General features: G+C 46.5%; 18 non-coding genes across 18 annotated transcripts in view; 9 read left to right on the plus strand and 9 right to left on the minus strand.

Moving 5' to 3' along the window:
- Nucleotides 1-275: 275 nt before the first annotated feature.
- On the minus strand, nt 276-348 carry trnak-uuu (transfer RNA lysine (anticodon UUU)). The gene has a single exon. It is a non-coding gene; the product is annotated as a tRNA-Lys (tRNA).
- A 211-nt stretch (nt 349-559) lies between these two features.
- trnaw-cca (transfer RNA tryptophan (anticodon CCA)) lies at nt 560-631 on the plus strand. Its single transcript has one exon. It is a non-coding gene; the product is annotated as a tRNA-Trp (tRNA).
- A 288-nt stretch (nt 632-919) lies between these two features.
- On the minus strand, nt 920-992 carry trnak-uuu (transfer RNA lysine (anticodon UUU)). The gene has a single exon. It is a non-coding gene; the product is annotated as a tRNA-Lys (tRNA).
- A 211-nt stretch (nt 993-1,203) lies between these two features.
- On the plus strand, nt 1,204-1,275 carry trnaw-cca (transfer RNA tryptophan (anticodon CCA)). The gene has a single exon. It is a non-coding gene; the product is annotated as a tRNA-Trp (tRNA).
- A 288-nt stretch (nt 1,276-1,563) lies between these two features.
- Nucleotides 1,564-1,636, minus strand: trnak-uuu (transfer RNA lysine (anticodon UUU)). Its single transcript has one exon. It is a non-coding gene; the product is annotated as a tRNA-Lys (tRNA).
- A 211-nt stretch (nt 1,637-1,847) lies between these two features.
- trnaw-cca (transfer RNA tryptophan (anticodon CCA)) lies at nt 1,848-1,919 on the plus strand. Its single transcript has one exon. It is a non-coding gene; the product is annotated as a tRNA-Trp (tRNA).
- A 288-nt stretch (nt 1,920-2,207) lies between these two features.
- trnak-uuu (transfer RNA lysine (anticodon UUU)) lies at nt 2,208-2,280 on the minus strand. The gene has a single exon. It is a non-coding gene; the product is annotated as a tRNA-Lys (tRNA).
- A 211-nt stretch (nt 2,281-2,491) lies between these two features.
- trnaw-cca (transfer RNA tryptophan (anticodon CCA)) lies at nt 2,492-2,563 on the plus strand. The gene has a single exon. It is a non-coding gene; the product is annotated as a tRNA-Trp (tRNA).
- A 9,463-nt stretch (nt 2,564-12,026) lies between these two features.
- Nucleotides 12,027-12,098, plus strand: trnaw-cca (transfer RNA tryptophan (anticodon CCA)). Its single transcript has one exon. It is a non-coding gene; the product is annotated as a tRNA-Trp (tRNA).
- Nucleotides 12,099-12,386: 288 nt separating this feature from the next.
- trnak-uuu (transfer RNA lysine (anticodon UUU)) lies at nt 12,387-12,459 on the minus strand. Its single transcript has one exon. It is a non-coding gene; the product is annotated as a tRNA-Lys (tRNA).
- Nucleotides 12,460-12,670: 211 nt separating this feature from the next.
- On the plus strand, nt 12,671-12,742 carry trnaw-cca (transfer RNA tryptophan (anticodon CCA)). Its single transcript has one exon. It is a non-coding gene; the product is annotated as a tRNA-Trp (tRNA).
- A 288-nt stretch (nt 12,743-13,030) lies between these two features.
- trnak-uuu (transfer RNA lysine (anticodon UUU)) lies at nt 13,031-13,103 on the minus strand. Its single transcript has one exon. It is a non-coding gene; the product is annotated as a tRNA-Lys (tRNA).
- A 211-nt stretch (nt 13,104-13,314) lies between these two features.
- Nucleotides 13,315-13,386, plus strand: trnaw-cca (transfer RNA tryptophan (anticodon CCA)). Its single transcript has one exon. It is a non-coding gene; the product is annotated as a tRNA-Trp (tRNA).
- Nucleotides 13,387-13,674: 288 nt separating this feature from the next.
- trnak-uuu (transfer RNA lysine (anticodon UUU)) lies at nt 13,675-13,747 on the minus strand. The gene has a single exon. It is a non-coding gene; the product is annotated as a tRNA-Lys (tRNA).
- A 211-nt stretch (nt 13,748-13,958) lies between these two features.
- On the plus strand, nt 13,959-14,030 carry trnaw-cca (transfer RNA tryptophan (anticodon CCA)). Its single transcript has one exon. It is a non-coding gene; the product is annotated as a tRNA-Trp (tRNA).
- A 288-nt stretch (nt 14,031-14,318) lies between these two features.
- trnak-uuu (transfer RNA lysine (anticodon UUU)) lies at nt 14,319-14,391 on the minus strand. Its single transcript has one exon. It is a non-coding gene; the product is annotated as a tRNA-Lys (tRNA).
- Nucleotides 14,392-14,602: 211 nt separating this feature from the next.
- Nucleotides 14,603-14,674, plus strand: trnaw-cca (transfer RNA tryptophan (anticodon CCA)). Its single transcript has one exon. It is a non-coding gene; the product is annotated as a tRNA-Trp (tRNA).
- Nucleotides 14,675-14,962: 288 nt separating this feature from the next.
- trnak-uuu (transfer RNA lysine (anticodon UUU)) overlaps nt 14,963-15,000 on the minus strand; it is a 73-nt gene continuing 35 nt past the window's right edge. Inside the window, exon 1 of the tRNA in view lies at nt 14,963-15,000. This exon is cut by the window's right edge and continues 35 nt beyond it. This is a non-coding gene — a tRNA (tRNA-Lys).

Below are 15,000 nucleotides of genomic sequence, written 5' to 3' on the forward strand. Positions count from 1 at the left end.
ATCTTTTCACTGTCAAATTCAGTGACCGCACTTTGACTGAAGGAGAATCAGTGGGCATTTGAATTTCGAGGCATTACTGGAAAGTGAAGGATTTTGGTGAAAAATACCAGCCTTTGCTGTAATGACTTACTCAGGGTTTGACAAAGAGTGAAGCAAAGAGTGGACAAAGCGAGCACTGATAGCCACAGTAAATTGTTTAGCAGCCTGGCGTTTAGACCAGGATCGATCTTGCTCTCACGAGTGTGACGGCCCATTTTGCTTGGGTTTAAAGAAATCGCCTGAACAGGGACTTGAACCCTGGACCCTCAGATTAAAAGTCTGATGCTCTACCGACTGAGCTATCCAGGCTTCCGAAAGGCTCTGCACGGACGTGGCGCCAAGTTCGCTCTTACTAACGCACGGTGGTAAGTATTGCACGGTGTAACAAGGTAACAGCAAGCAAAAACGTCTGCAGGGGCAACAGAGAATGGCTCTTTCTGCTCTGAAAGCTTCCATCGCTCAAGGCCTCAATAATAGATTCTGGGAAAAGTGGGAAAGTTTATCTGCGTGACAGCTGTGGGACCTCGTGGCGCAACGGTAGCGCGTCTGACTCCAGATCAGAAGGTTGCGTGTTCAAATCACGTCGGGGTCAAAAAATTCAAAACTCTAATCTTTTCACTGTCAAATTCAGTGACCGCACTTTGACTGAAGGAGAATCAGTGGCCCTTTGAATTTCGAGGCATTACTGGAAAGTGAAGGATTTTGGTGAAAAATACCAGCCTTTGATGTAATGACTTACTCAGGGTTTGACAAAGAGTGAAGCAAACAGTGGACAAAGCGAGCACTGATAGCCACAGTAAATTGTTTAGCAGCCTGGCGTTTAGACCAGGATCTTGCTCTCACGAGTGTGACGGCACATTTTGCTTGGGTTTAAAGAAATCACCTGAACAGGGACTTGAACCCTGGACCCTCAGATTAAAAGTCTGATGCTCTACCGACTGAGCTATCCAGGCTTCCGAAAGGCTCTGCACGGACGTGGCGCCAAGTTCGCTCTTACTAACGCACGGTGGTAAGTATTGCACGGTGTAACAAGGTAAAAGCAAGCAAAAACGTCTGCAGGGGCAACAGAGAATGGCTCTTTCTGCTCTGAAAGCTTCCATCGCTCAAGGCCTCAATAATAGATTCTGGGAAAAGTGGGAAAGTTTATCTGCGTGAGAGCTGTGGGACCTCGTGGCGCAACGGTAGCGCGTCTGACTCCAGATCAGAAGGTTGCGTGTTCAAATCACGTCGGGGTCAAAAAATTCAACACTCTAATCTTTTCACTGTCAAATTCAGTGACCGCACTTTGACTGAAGGAGAATCAGTGGGCATTTGAATTTCGATGCATTACTGGAAAGTGAAGGATTTTGGTGAAAAATACCAGCCTTTGATGTAATGACTTACTCAGGGTTTGACAAAGAGTGAAGCAAACAGTGGACAAAGCGAGCACTGATAGCCACAGTAAATTGTTTAGCAGCCTGGCGTTTAGACCAGGATCTTGCTCTCACGAGTGTGACGGCACATTTTGCTTGGGTTTAAAGAAATCACCTGAACAGGGACTTGAACCCTGGACCCTCAGATTAAAAGTCTGATGCTCTACCGACTGAGCTATCCAGGCTTCCGAAAGGCTCTGCACGGACGTGGCGCCAAGTTCGCTCTTACTAACGCACGGTGGTAAGTATTGCACGGTGTAACAAGGTAAAAGCAAGCAAAAACGTCTGCAGGGGCAACAGAGAATGGCTCTTTCTGCTCTGAAAGCTTCCATCGCTCAAGGCCTCAATAATAGATTCTGGGAAAAGTGGGAAAGTTTATCTGCGTGACAGCTGTGGGACCTCGTGGCGCAACGGTAGCGCGTCTGACTCCAGATCAGAAGGTTGCGTGTTCAAATCACGTCGGGGTCAAAAAATTCAACACTCTAATCTTTTCACTGTCAAATTCAGTGACCGCACTTTGACTGAAGGAGAATCAGTGGGCATTTGAATTTCGATGCATTACTGGAAAGTGAAGGATTTTGGTGAAAAATACCAGCCTTTGCTGTAATGACTTACTCAGGGTTTGACAAAGAGTGAAGCAAACAGTGGACAAAGCGAGCACTGATAGCCACAGTAAATTGTTTAGCAGCCTGGCGTTTAGACCAGGATCTTGCTCTCACGAGTGTGACGGCACATTTTGCTTAGGTTTAAAGAAATCACCTGAACAGGGACTTGAACCCTGGACCCTCAGATTAAAAGTCTGATGCTCTACCGACTGAGCTATCCAGGCTTCCGAAAGGCTCTGCACGGACGTGGCGCCAAGTTCGCTCTTACTAACGCACGGTGGTAAGTATTGCACGGTGTAACAAGGTAACAGCAAGCAAAAACGTCTGCAGGGGCAACAGAGAATGGCTCTTTCTGCTCTGAAAGCTTCCATCGCTCAAGGCCTCAATAATAGATTCTGGGAAAAGTGGGAAAGTTTATCTGCGTGAGAGCTGTGGGACCTCGTGGCGCAACGGTAGCGCGTCTGACTCCAGATCAGAACGTTGCGTGTTCAAATCACGTCGGGGTCAAAAAATTCAACACTCTAATCTTTTCACTGTCAAATTCAGTGACCGCACTTTGACTGAAGGACAATCAGTGGGCCTTTGAATTTCGAGGCATTACTGGAAAGTGAAGGATTTTGGTGAAAAATACCAGCCTTTGCTGTAATGACTTACTCAGGGTTTGACAAAGAGTGAAGCAAACAGTGGACAAAGCGAGCACTGATAGCCACAGTAAATTGTTTAGCAGCCTGGCGTTTAGACCAGGATCTTGCTCTCACGAGTGTGACGGCCCATTTTGCTTGGGTTTAAAGAAATCGCCTGAACAGGGACTTGAACCCTGGACCCTCAGATTAAAAGTCTGATGCTCTACCGACTCCGCTAAAGCTGGGGAACAATAGTCTGGAGAGGGGGGGGAAGAAGGAGGAAAGAAGGGGAAGGAAGGGGAAGAAGGGGGAAGGAGAAAAGAAAAAAAGAGAGGAAAAATGAGAAAATCGCCGGTTCGAATCCCGATTGGAACATGCATGAATTAATGCAAACTCTTGAAAAGTGCTATGAATCTATCAAATATAGCTTAAAAACTAAGAAAAATACAATTGGTAAGAATGCTTTGTTGCAATAAGAATAATACAAATACGAATATGATACTACTACTACTACTGCTGCTCATAATAAACCTTTATATCAAATAAATGTTTCTGACAATCACTTCTCACACCCTGTGGATCTGTGTGCAATACCATTATGTCCTTTTCTTGTAATTTTAATGCTTTATTGCAATAAGAATAATATAAATAAGAATATGATACTACTACTGCTTATTATAATAAACCTTTATATCAAATAAATGTTTCTGACAATCACTTCTCACACCCTGTGGATCTGTGTGCAATACCATTATGTCCTTTTCTTGTAATTTTAATATCTGTGTGAGTTTGAAATGTTTTCCAGATAGGTTTGATAGAAAAAAGCCAAAGGATACTGTAGAGATAAAGTTCAACCTTTTTTTTTTTTATTAAAACACCTTCTCCTTTTGTCTCACATAAACACACCCTCATGAGTATACTCTCACGCATACACACACACACACTGCGCCACACACACACATAAACACGCACACACTGCGCCACACACACACACACACACACACACACACACACACACAAGTTGTGGACTATTTACAAACAAAAAAGCGCTTACATAATGAACAATGTAGCATTTTCAAATGAACAAATTATTTTTTTTTGTCTGCCCTCTTCTTCTTCATGTCCTCCATCCACTGGTCAAGTGGCAGAGCAGCAGTCTGGGGACAGTAGATGTGGCCATAATACTGGCTGTGGCCAGTTTCTTTGTTGCGGGGCTGGTGGCACAGACTGCACTTGTTTTTGTCCACAGTGCGGACGTAGGGCCTCCGAGCAGGTGTTGGGGAGGGAATGGGGCCAGCAGGAGCAATATGCCGGACGGCAGGAACTGGAGCAGGACACAAAAACACAAACGGGGCAAAGGCAGGACTGGGGTTGGGGATGACAGGTGAAGGAGCAGAAACAAGTGTTTGTACAATGGGGGCAAATGCAGGACCGGGGTTGGATATAACAGGTAAAGGGGCAGAATCAGCAGGGAACAACTGCCTTGGCCGGAAAACTTTTGGAGGAGGGGGGTGCGGGGCCGGAACTGCAGACTTTCGTTTGTCCACTGCCTTTCCCACTGTGCTTTCAGGCAGGTGGTAGCGATGTTGGGGACCAGGCTGTGGGGGTGCTGCAGTGGGGCGAATCTGTCCAGGGGGGAGAGGCCTAGCCGCAATAGGAATGGGGGCTGGCAAGTTCACACCCTGAAGCAGGATGGCACATTCTTGCCTCTTCAGCCGCTTGTTGTGCCATTGAATTAGCGTCGTTTGATTCACCTCAAACAACTGCAGGGTGGTACTCTGCATCACAGTCCCATTGCCCAGGACAAGTTGCCGGATCTTGCTGTAGTCCCTCAGAATTAGAGTCCATCTTGTTACTGCATGACTTCCCAATTTTTTGGGGCTCCTGTGAATATCACACAGTTTAACAAAGATGGACTCTACCAGGCGGCAACTGTCTGGCCACTGGGCAGGTGATCCTGTTGACCCAAGGACGCAACGGGTCATGCTGTCCACACCAGGCGTGAATTCAGGCTTGGTTTTTGAGCACCTAAACCGTCCTGTGGTAAGACGCACCTGGTGCCGGGCAGCGTACGCCACTCTCTGCTGGTCAAACGGAAGCAGGTTTTGCCATAGGGCAATGATGGTACTGGCCTGCTGGTGGCTCAGAGTTTGCCCGGTTTCCACCCTAAGCCCCACCAAGTAGCCTGCCAGGCTGTCCACTCTGTCTATCCCTGGTACACTGCGCTCATCCACAGCCTGGTAAAATATAAGAGTAAACCAATGTTAAAAAAAAGATACAATATCACAGGCAGAAGAACAACACAACTACCACAATGTACTTGTCACAAAGAGTCTTACCAGTGGTTCCTCTGGCACTGGTTGCACTGCTGGGGGAGCAGTGGCTGGAGTGACAGAGACTGTGAGGGTGGTGGGGAGAGGAAGGACGGAGGCGTAGGTGGTCATGGAGGATGGACCAGAGGCGGCGTAGGTGGACATGGCAACTGGACCAGAGGCGGCGTAGGTGGACATGGCAGATGGACCAGAGGCGGCGTAGGTGGACATGGCAGATGGACCAGAGGCGGCGTAGGTGGACATGGCAGATGGACCAGAGGCGGCGGCGGCGTAGGTGGACGTGGCAGATGGACCAGAGGCGGCGGCGGCGTAGGTGGTCGTGGAGGATGGACCAGAGGCGGCGTAGGTGGTCGTGGAGGATGGACCAGAGGCGGCGTAGGTGGTCGTGGAGGATGGACCAGAGGCGGCGTAGGTGGTCGTGGAGGATGGACCAGAGGCGGCGGCGGCGTAGGTGGACGTGGCAGATGGACCAGAGGCGGCGTAGGTGGTCGTGGAGGATGGACCAGAGGCGGCGTAGGTGGACGTGGCAGATGGACCAGAGGCGGCGTAGGTGGTCGTGGCAGATGGACCAGAGGCGGCGTAGGTGGACATGGCAGATGGACCAGAGGCGGCGTAGGTGGACATGGCAGATGGACCAGAGGCGGCGTAGGTGGACATGGCAGATGGACCAGAGGCGGCGGCGGCGTAGGTGGACGTGGAGGATGGACCAGAGGCGGCGTAGGTGGTCGTGGAGGATGGACCAGAGGGCACCCTGGTCATGGAGTTGAAAGACTTAAAAAAAAAAAAAACATGTTTATGGAATTTAATCTATCTTTTTTTACTTTGCTTTTTATTAATGTATTTACTCTTTAGATTGTATTAATGGTATTTTGTTTGTTTCTATTTTTCTTTTCATTGTGCTATTCGCCTTATTCACCCGGCGGCCATTACGAGGCTGAGGGGTACACTTGCCATTACACCTCAGTCCAGCAGATGGTGGTGGTAATGCACTCCGTTTGCAACCTGCTAAAAAAAACTCACTGAAAAAGAAGAAGGGTTCACTGGCCTTTTCTTCTTCTTCAGTGAGTTTTTTTTGGCAGTTTGCAAAAGGAGTGCATTACCACCACCATCTGCTGGACTGAGGTGTAATGGCAAGTGTACCCCTCAGCCTCGTAATGGCCGCCGGGTGAATAAGGCAAATACAATTAAAGTTAATAGTGCTATACAAATAATACTACTTGTACTGTTATTATTATGAATAAGGCAAATACAATTAAAGTTAATAGTGCTATACAAATAATACTACTTGTACTGTTATTATTAAGAATAGTTACCAGTTGTTGCTTAGGTGCTGCTGTAGTGGTGTTAGCAGACCCAGTCTGGACAGAGGCAGGAGTGCTGGCTACACTGGTCGAGGCAGGTAATGAGCCAGGGGACAGGTCCAGCACCTCAATAGTGGGATCCAGGTTGCTATCTCCGAAGCCCTCGTCCTCCAACTCCTCCTCCGTGCCCACATCCTCCAACATCTGATCGGTCGCCTCAGAGTCAGGATCCACGTCCTGCATGGCCTGCCCTGTTTGCCGGTACAGGTAATCTATACCTATGAGTTCACCTGGAACAGACAGGGGAACGCAGTTTTCAGAAAATTAATATGAATATAATTTTTTTATGAATATAAAAAGCAATTTAAAGCTAAAACTCACCAGTATAGACAGAAGGTGGCTGAAAAGATGGAACAAGCTGTCTTCCAAGCACCTTAACACTGTGGGTGTTGACACAGTGCACCAGGTCCCCGGAGTAGCTTAACAGGGACGGAGGTTTGCCTGCCAGAGATGCCATCTTACGGTCCTGATTCCACCTGTTCAGGCCTTCCAGGAGGTACAGCTGGAAATTTAAGCTGTTGGCACTTGTTCCTTTAGATAAGATCAATAACTGCAAGTTAATTTGTTGTGCTTTGCTATTTGATAGACATTAATTGTGTCACCATTGATATTTCTGATGAGTAATGATTTATACTGACCTGGAAGGAACCTGTTCAGATGGAGATGAAAGGACTCCAGTGATGTGGAGCCCCTTGCACACCTGTAGTTTGGCAGCACAATACCCTCTTTGGTGGTGGTGCCAGTCTGTGTGTAGAGCAGCACACCTGGTTCGTCCTGAATGCACTTTACGTGCCTTTTCTGGACTTGCCAGATGTGCTGCATCCTCTCCTGGTCCAAGAGAGGGACACCAAGAAGGTCTCGACCCTTTACCCCCATTAGCTCGCTGAGGAGGTGCTCGATCAGCAAGATGGTCTGCTGCTCTCCTCTTGTCCGCCTTCGGCAGTGCAGGGCCAATTCCTCCTTGGTGATCCGTTGGTCCACCATAGTGCCGGTGATGCCAGGGACACCTTCACGTCTCAGCTGCTCCCTCTTGGCCTGCCTCAGCAGAGACACATCCCCACTGTCCCATTCAAAAATGCACGAAGACATGCGTGCCATGAAAATGGGGTAAAGAGGATGAGCATCCTTGGTGCACCCAGCTGCCAGTCGCCGCATGAAGTGGTAGATGTCCAGCTTTACCACCAAGTCTGGCCACCCACCAAATCGCTGCTTGAGCTTGGTCTGCCCAGTGCCCTCCCGACAGCAGTCACAGTCCACATAGAGGAGCTGAGGCGGAGCCACACCCGCATCTGTGTACCTCCGGATGAGGTCTGCTGCCATACGGTCCAGGGCAGGACCCTCCTGAGCCGTCAGGACACTGATGAGGATCTGGCCCACCTCATTGCTGACAGATGTCAGCCACAGCGCTGTTCCTTTCGCCAACCCCGACAGCTTCTTTGTTATCTGTAATCACACAGAAAAGACAGTGAGTGATGCAAAATTATTTATATATGAAACATTACTTCCATATTTCAGGTCTGTACTACTACTAATGGTGTATTTCCAATTATTTTGATTGAAATATAAAAGTAGTTACTTTTTTGGTGGAGTCCATTTTTAGGATGCAGCCATATGTGGAGGTTATGCTGGCTTTGATATGGTCCAGCCTGCACAAGATGTCCCGCCCATAAACAGCCAGCATCCATCTGTGGGAGGGGATGGTTTCCGGCTCAGGTGGCTCCTGAAATCGTACAGGGAGCAGGCTTGGCTGGGAGGTGAAGTCTGAGCAGGCACCAAGGTACCGGCAAAGACGCTTCAGCCACTCCTCGCTGTGGTTCTCCCGCAGCTGCCTCACTAAGCGAGAAGGGCTGTTGCCCAGGGCCCTCTCCCTGAGGAACCTAATGACCCGCATGTCACAGGCATATCTGAATAAAACAAAGGGAAAGAGAGACATAAAGACACAAACATTAAAACCAGCTCATCTCAATTGTGTTTTAAATGACAAACATTTATTACACAAGCTAAATCTCAGTATACTCACTTTCGAGTTAGGATCAGCCTAAATTCTAGTTTGTGGGCTAAGTCCAGCTGGTCCAAGATGGCCTTGCTGGTGGAAATCAAGGCCGTTTTGCATCCACTGCACCAGAGAGTCTCTGTAATCATCAGGTAGTAGCGATCTACATCTAGTACCTGCCGGGCTCTCTTGTGTGCCCCATAGCCTGTGAGCTGCCCCCCACACACAAGACAGGACAGCCTGACCTTCCAGAGATGGTATGGCATCCACAGTAGAAGCCTGTGTGTGAAGAAGCGCTCTGGAGCGGGGCCTTGATGATAAATCAGAGCTGGCTCTGGTGGATCATACCACAGCTTCAGGTCAGTACGAAGCCGATGTTGCTTCCACAAAGCTGCTGAAATCCACCTCTGATCCTGTGGTGGTATGGTTTTCATCAACTTCGCGGGAAGCCATCCAGACTCTGAACCTGGAGCGGTCACTGTATTTTCAGCAGGCTGGACCGAGGATTCAGCTGAAGATGGAGCAGCAGAGGGAACACAGGCGGAGCTGATAACAGAGGTGACGGAATCAGAGGACGTCCCAGAGGAGGCAGCGGCTGACACTTCCTAATGTATTAAAAAAGACAAACATAGATATGATTACAAGCCACTTGTGAGGAATGTTTGTTCAAAATGTAGCATATTTATGTGATCCAACAATATTAGTGTGAAGAAAACGTTTCAATTAAAGAGGTACTCACAACTCTAGAAACAGCTCCTGGAGCACAGGAAGCAGAGGTGACTTCAGACACAGAAGAAGGAGGAAGAGACAGGGGGGAGACAGTCTGAATATACAGCCTGGGACTGCGAGCAGGCGATGCAGACGCAGAAGAGGGAGGAAGAGACAGGGGAGAGACGGTCTGAATATCCGGCCTGGGACTGCGGGCAGGTGATGGTGTCCTAGGTGCAGGGCTGGACAATGCAGAAGTGCTAATAGGCTGCAAGAATAAGAGAGCACAGTTTACAGTATTGAATGAAATAATCTATCATTATCAGGAATTGCAGTAACGATGATTAGATAAACTCAGCATATCTTTATGGAATGAAGTTTCATTTTCTTGACTATACCTTGGTTGCATGCGTCCTTGCCACACCTAGGTTTGGCTTTAAAGCTGCACCATGGGACCCACCATACCGTGGCTTTGTAAACTGACAAAAAGAAATTAGTAACATTATGTGAAGCGTTTTAAAATGTTATAACGTATGATAACATAAATATCTGCATAAAGACATGCATTTACCGATGTCAAAGTCAAAGTAGGCTTTAAAGGTGCCTTCCCGGATGCCGTTCCTGACTGCCCAGGTGTTACAGGTGGTGACATGGATGGTGTGGATGACACAGGGGCCACACTGGAAGGCTACAGTTTAACAGAAAAGGAAATTAAATTAAAAAAAATACACAATACACCATCAACACATCACACTTTTATGAAACACTTCTTATACCTTTTTCGTGTGGAAACCACAGTTACATGTCTGTGTCCCCCCAAACAGAGACATTTGGCCCCTTTGTTGTAGTGGACACTTCTCAATCTGTAACATATGACAATGAATCATAACTATCTGTTCCCTGTAATGATGACATAGATTTCCTGTGTTTATGTACATGTCCAAGTTTACCTTCTGGTACAGTTCATGCCATTTCCTCTGGCGTGGTGCCGGTCTGTTCCCTGCCTCAGAAGGCCAGACCCCCTGTGTGGCAAATCTGCGCAGGCGGGCCACCCATTCATCGTCACTCATAGCCCTGTGCTTCTTGTGTTTGGAAGCCATCTTCCAATAGAAGATAGTGTGTGGCAAAATACAAAGTTTATGACTATTCAGTAGAACTGAGTAGTTAATCAGTTTCATACATTTATTTCACATAGCACATATTTCATCTGAGTGTTTTTGGACAAGGTTATAGTTTAATATTTAGGAGGAAGGGATGATGTGGTGTGTGGGTATAATAATATGCCATAAAAATCAGATTATTACATACCATTTCGATTACAAAGGCTTACAATTAGTCTACATTATGTTTATTATCGATTAACCCACAAAAACAACACAAACCCTATATTACGTCATGATAATAAAGGTGCAGCTTTATGGTTAGCCTATGTATTGTATTGAATTGCATTACAGCTAAAATTAACAGACAGAATTCGTTTACCTCAGTAAAAACTGGCGCCCAAAACTTATAGGCTAATTAACGTTATGCATAATGCAGCCATATAGCGGCCAGAGGTAGCCTAACCTATAGGCTAGCTATTTTTAGCCAACTTAATGTAAACATAATAACGTAATAACATACATTATGACAGTAACAAAGCCTATGCACGATAGTAATTATATTAATGTAAACATGTAAAGTCCATTAAAAATAATGAAACTGCCCCTTAACCTCTAGACATAAATAAGACGTTCTGTAACGTTACGTTAGCTAACCAGCCACTTAACTAAATATAACATTGCCCATTACGATTATTACATAGTCTTACAATTAGCCTACATTATGTTTATTATCGATTAACCCACAAAAACAACACAAGCCCTATATTACGTCATGATAATAAAGGTGCAGCTTTATGGTTAGCCTATGTATTGTATTGAATTACATTACAGCTAAAATTAACAGACAGAATTCGTTTACCTCAGTAAAAACTGGCGCCCAAAACTAACTAACGTTAACTTATAGGCTAATTAACGTTATGCATAATGCAGCCATATAGCGGCCAGAGGTAGCCTAACCTATAGGCTAGCTATTTTTAGCCAACTTAATGTAAACATAATAACGTAATAACATACATTATGACAGTAACTAAGCCTATGCACAATAGTAATTATATTAATGTAAACATGTAAAGTCCATTAAAAATAATGAAACTGCCCCTTGACCTCTACATAAATAAGACGTTCTGTAACGTTTCGTTAGCTAACCAGCCACTTAACTAAATATAACAACATTGTCGGCTTCTTACCTCGATATCGATGTATGTAACTGTTAAATCCAACGTAAATCCAGTACTCTGGCACCTGTAACGTTAGAGTCCAAACTTTTTTTTTTTTTTTTCAAAACCGCTGGACCGCTGATTAACCTCTGGCGATGCTCCGTCAGGTAGATGGAAAGTTTTTGGGAACGAAGGATAGTGATTGGTTGTCAACAAAGGCAAGGAGACGAGATTTTGTAAATGGACTTTTTTTATTGGCTGTAAGCTGTGAGGTAAAGATACACATACTGATACGTGATTGATGCATACGTATAAAAAAAAAATATTGGAAATGGGGCATAGTGACTGGCTGGAAGGAAACGGAGATGATGGGATTAGGCTTTATTGATTGGCTGTGAACATAAATGGAAAGATGGCAATAGTGATACGTGATTGGATGGCAATTGACAGTCTCTCGTTCTCCCGGCACCGCTATCCAGGCTTCCGAAAGGCTCTGCACGGACGTGGCGCCAAGTTCGCTCTTACTAACGCACGGTGGTAAGTATTGCACGGTGTAACAAGGTAACAGCAAGCAAAAACGTCTGCAGGGGCAACAGAGAATGGCTCTTTCTGCTCTGAAAGCTTCCATCGCTCAAGGCCTCAATAATAGATTCTGGGAAAAGTTGGAAAGTTTATCTGCGTGATAGCTGTGGGACCTCGTGGCGCAACGGTAGCGCGTCTGACTCCAGATCAGAAGGTTGCGTGTTCAAATCACGTCGGGGTCAAAAAATTCAACACTCTAATCTTTTCACTGTCAAATTCAGTGACCGCACTTTGACTGAAGGAGAATCAGTGGGCCTTTGAATTTCGAGGCATTACTGGAAAGTGAAGGATTTTGGTGAAAAATACCAGCCTTTGCTGTAATGACTTACTCAGGGTTTGACAAAGAGTGAAGCAAACAGTGGACAAAGCGAGCACTGATAGCCACAGTAAATTGTTTAGCAGCCTGGCGTTTAGACCAGGATCTTGCTCTCACGAGTGTGACGGCCCATTTTGCTTGGATTTAAAGAAATCGCCTGAACAGGGACTTGAACCCTGGACCCTCAGATTAAAAGTCGGATGCTGTACCGACTGAGCTATCCAGGCTTCTGAAAGGCTCTGCACGGACGTGGCACAAAGTTCGCTCTTACTAACGCACGGTGGTAAGTATTGCACGGTGTAACAAGGTAACAGCAAGCAAAAACGTCTGCAGGGGCAACAGATAATGGCTCTTTCTGCTCTGAAAGCTTCCATCGCTCAAGGCCTCAATAATAGATTCTGGGAAAAGTTGGAAAGTTTATCTGCGTGATAGCTGTTGGACCTTGTGGCGCAACGGTAGCGCGTCTGACTCCAGATCAGAAGGTTGCGTGTTCAAATCACGTCGGGGTCAAAAAATTCAACACTCTAATCTTTTCACTGTCAAATTCAGTGACCGCACTTTGACTGAAGGAGAATCAGTGGGCCTTTGAATTTCGAGGCATTACTGGAAAGTGAAGGATTTTGGTGAAAAATACCAGCCTTTGCTGTAATGACTTACTCAGGCTTTGACAAAGAGTGAAGCAAACAGTGGACAAAGCGAGCACTGATAGCCACAGTAAATTGTTTAGCAGCCTGGCGTTTAGACCAGGATCTTGCTCTCACGAGTGTGACGGCCCATTTTGCTTGGATTTAAAGAAATCGCCTGAACAGGGACTTGAACCCTGGACCCTCAGATTAAAAGTCTGATGCTCTACCGACTGAGCTATCCAGGCTTCCGAAAGGCTCTGCACGGACGTGGCACCAAGTTCGCTCTTACTGACGGACGGTGGTAAGTATTGCACGGTGTAACAAGGTAACAGCAAGCAAAAACGTCTGCAGGGGCAACAGAGAATGGCTCTTTCTGCTCTGAAAGCTTCCATCGCTCAAGGCCTCAATAATAGATTCTGGGAAAAGTGGGAAAGTTTATCTGCGTGACAGCTGTGGGACCTCGTGGCGCAACGGTAGCGCGTCTGACTCCAGATCAGAAGGTTGCGTGTTCAAATCACGTCGGGGTCAAAAAATTCAACACTCTAATCTATTCACTGTCAAATTCAATGACCGCACTTTGACTGAAGGAGAATCAGTGGCCCTTTGAATTTCGAGGCATTACTGGAAAGTGAAGGATTTTGGTGAAAAATACCAGCCTTTGCTGTAATGACTTACGCAGGGTTTGACAAAGAGTGAAGCAAACAGTGGACAAAGCGAGCACTGATAGCCACAGTAAATTGTTTAGCAGCCTGGCGTTTAGACCAGGATCTTGCTCTCACGAGTGTGACGGCCCATTTTGCTTGGGTTTAAAGAAATCGCCTGAACAGGGACTTGAACCCTGGACCCTCAGATTAAAAGTCTGATGCTCTACCGACTGAGCTATCCAGGCTTCCGAAAGGCTCTGCACGGACGTGGCGCCAAGTTCGCTCTTACTGACGGACGGTGGTAAGTATTGCACGGTGTAACAAGGTAACAGCAAGCAAAAACGTCTGCAGGGGCAACAGAGAATGGCTCTTTCTGCTCTGAAAGCTTCCATCGCTCAAGGCCTCAATAATAGATTCTGGGAAAAGTGGGAAAGTTTATCTGCGTGACAGCTGTGGGACCTCGTGGCCCAACGGTAGCGCGTCTGACTCCAGATTAGAAGGTTGCGTGTTCAAATCACGTCGGGGTCAAAAAATTCAACACTCTAGTCTTTTCACTGTCAAATTCAGTGACCGCACTTTGACTGAAGGAGAATCAGTGGCCCTTTGAATTTCGAGGCATTACTGGAAAGTGAAGGATTTTGGTGAAAAATACCAGCCTTTGCTGTAATGACTTACGCAGCGTTTGACAAAGAGTGAAGCAAACAGTGGACAAAGCGAGCACTGATAGCCACAGTAAATTGTTTAGCAGCCTGGCGTTTAGACCAGGATCTTGCTCTCACGAGTGTGACGGCCCATTTTGCTTGGGTTTAAAGAAATCGCCTGAACAGGGACTTGAACCCTGGACCCTCAGATTAAAAGTCTGATGCTCTACCGACTGAGCTATCCAGGCTTCCGAAAGGCTCTGCACGGACGTGGCACCAAGTTCGCTCTTACTAACGCACGGTGGTAAGTATTGCACGGTGTAACAAGGTAACAGCAAGCAAAAACGTCTGCAGGGGCAACAGAGAATGGCTCTTTCTGCTCTGAAAGCTTCCATCGCTCAATGCCTCAATAATAGATTCTGGGAAAAGTTGGAAAGTTTATCTGCGTGACAGCTGTGGGACCTCGTGGCGCAACGGTAGCGCGTCTGACTCCAGATCAGAAGGTTGCGTGTTCAAATCACGTCGGGGTCAAGAAAATCAACACTCTAATCTTTTCACTGTCAAATTCAGTGACCGCACTTTGACTGAAGGAGAATCAGTGGGCCTTTGAATTTCGAGGCATTTCTGGAAAGTGAAGGATTTTGGTGAAAAATACCAGCCTTTGCTGTAATGACTTACTCAGGGTTTGACAAAGAGTGAAGCAAACAGTGGACAAAGCGAGCACTGATAGCCACAGTAAATTGTTTAGCAGCCTGGCGTTTAGACCAGGATCTTGCTCTCACGAGTGTGACGGCCCATTTTGCTTGGATTTAAAGAAATCGCCTGAACAGGGACTTGAACCCTGGACCCTCAGATTA

The sequence above is a fragment of the Alosa pseudoharengus genome, unplaced genomic scaffold (genome assembly GCF_046254945.1).
Source record: "Alosa pseudoharengus isolate Yale_2024_CS ecotype anadromous, Long Island Sound unplaced genomic scaffold, YU_APseudo_1.1 YU_APseudo_1.1_scf_8, whole genome shotgun sequence".
NCBI lineage: Eukaryota > Metazoa > Chordata > Actinopteri > Clupeiformes > Clupeidae > Alosa > Alosa pseudoharengus.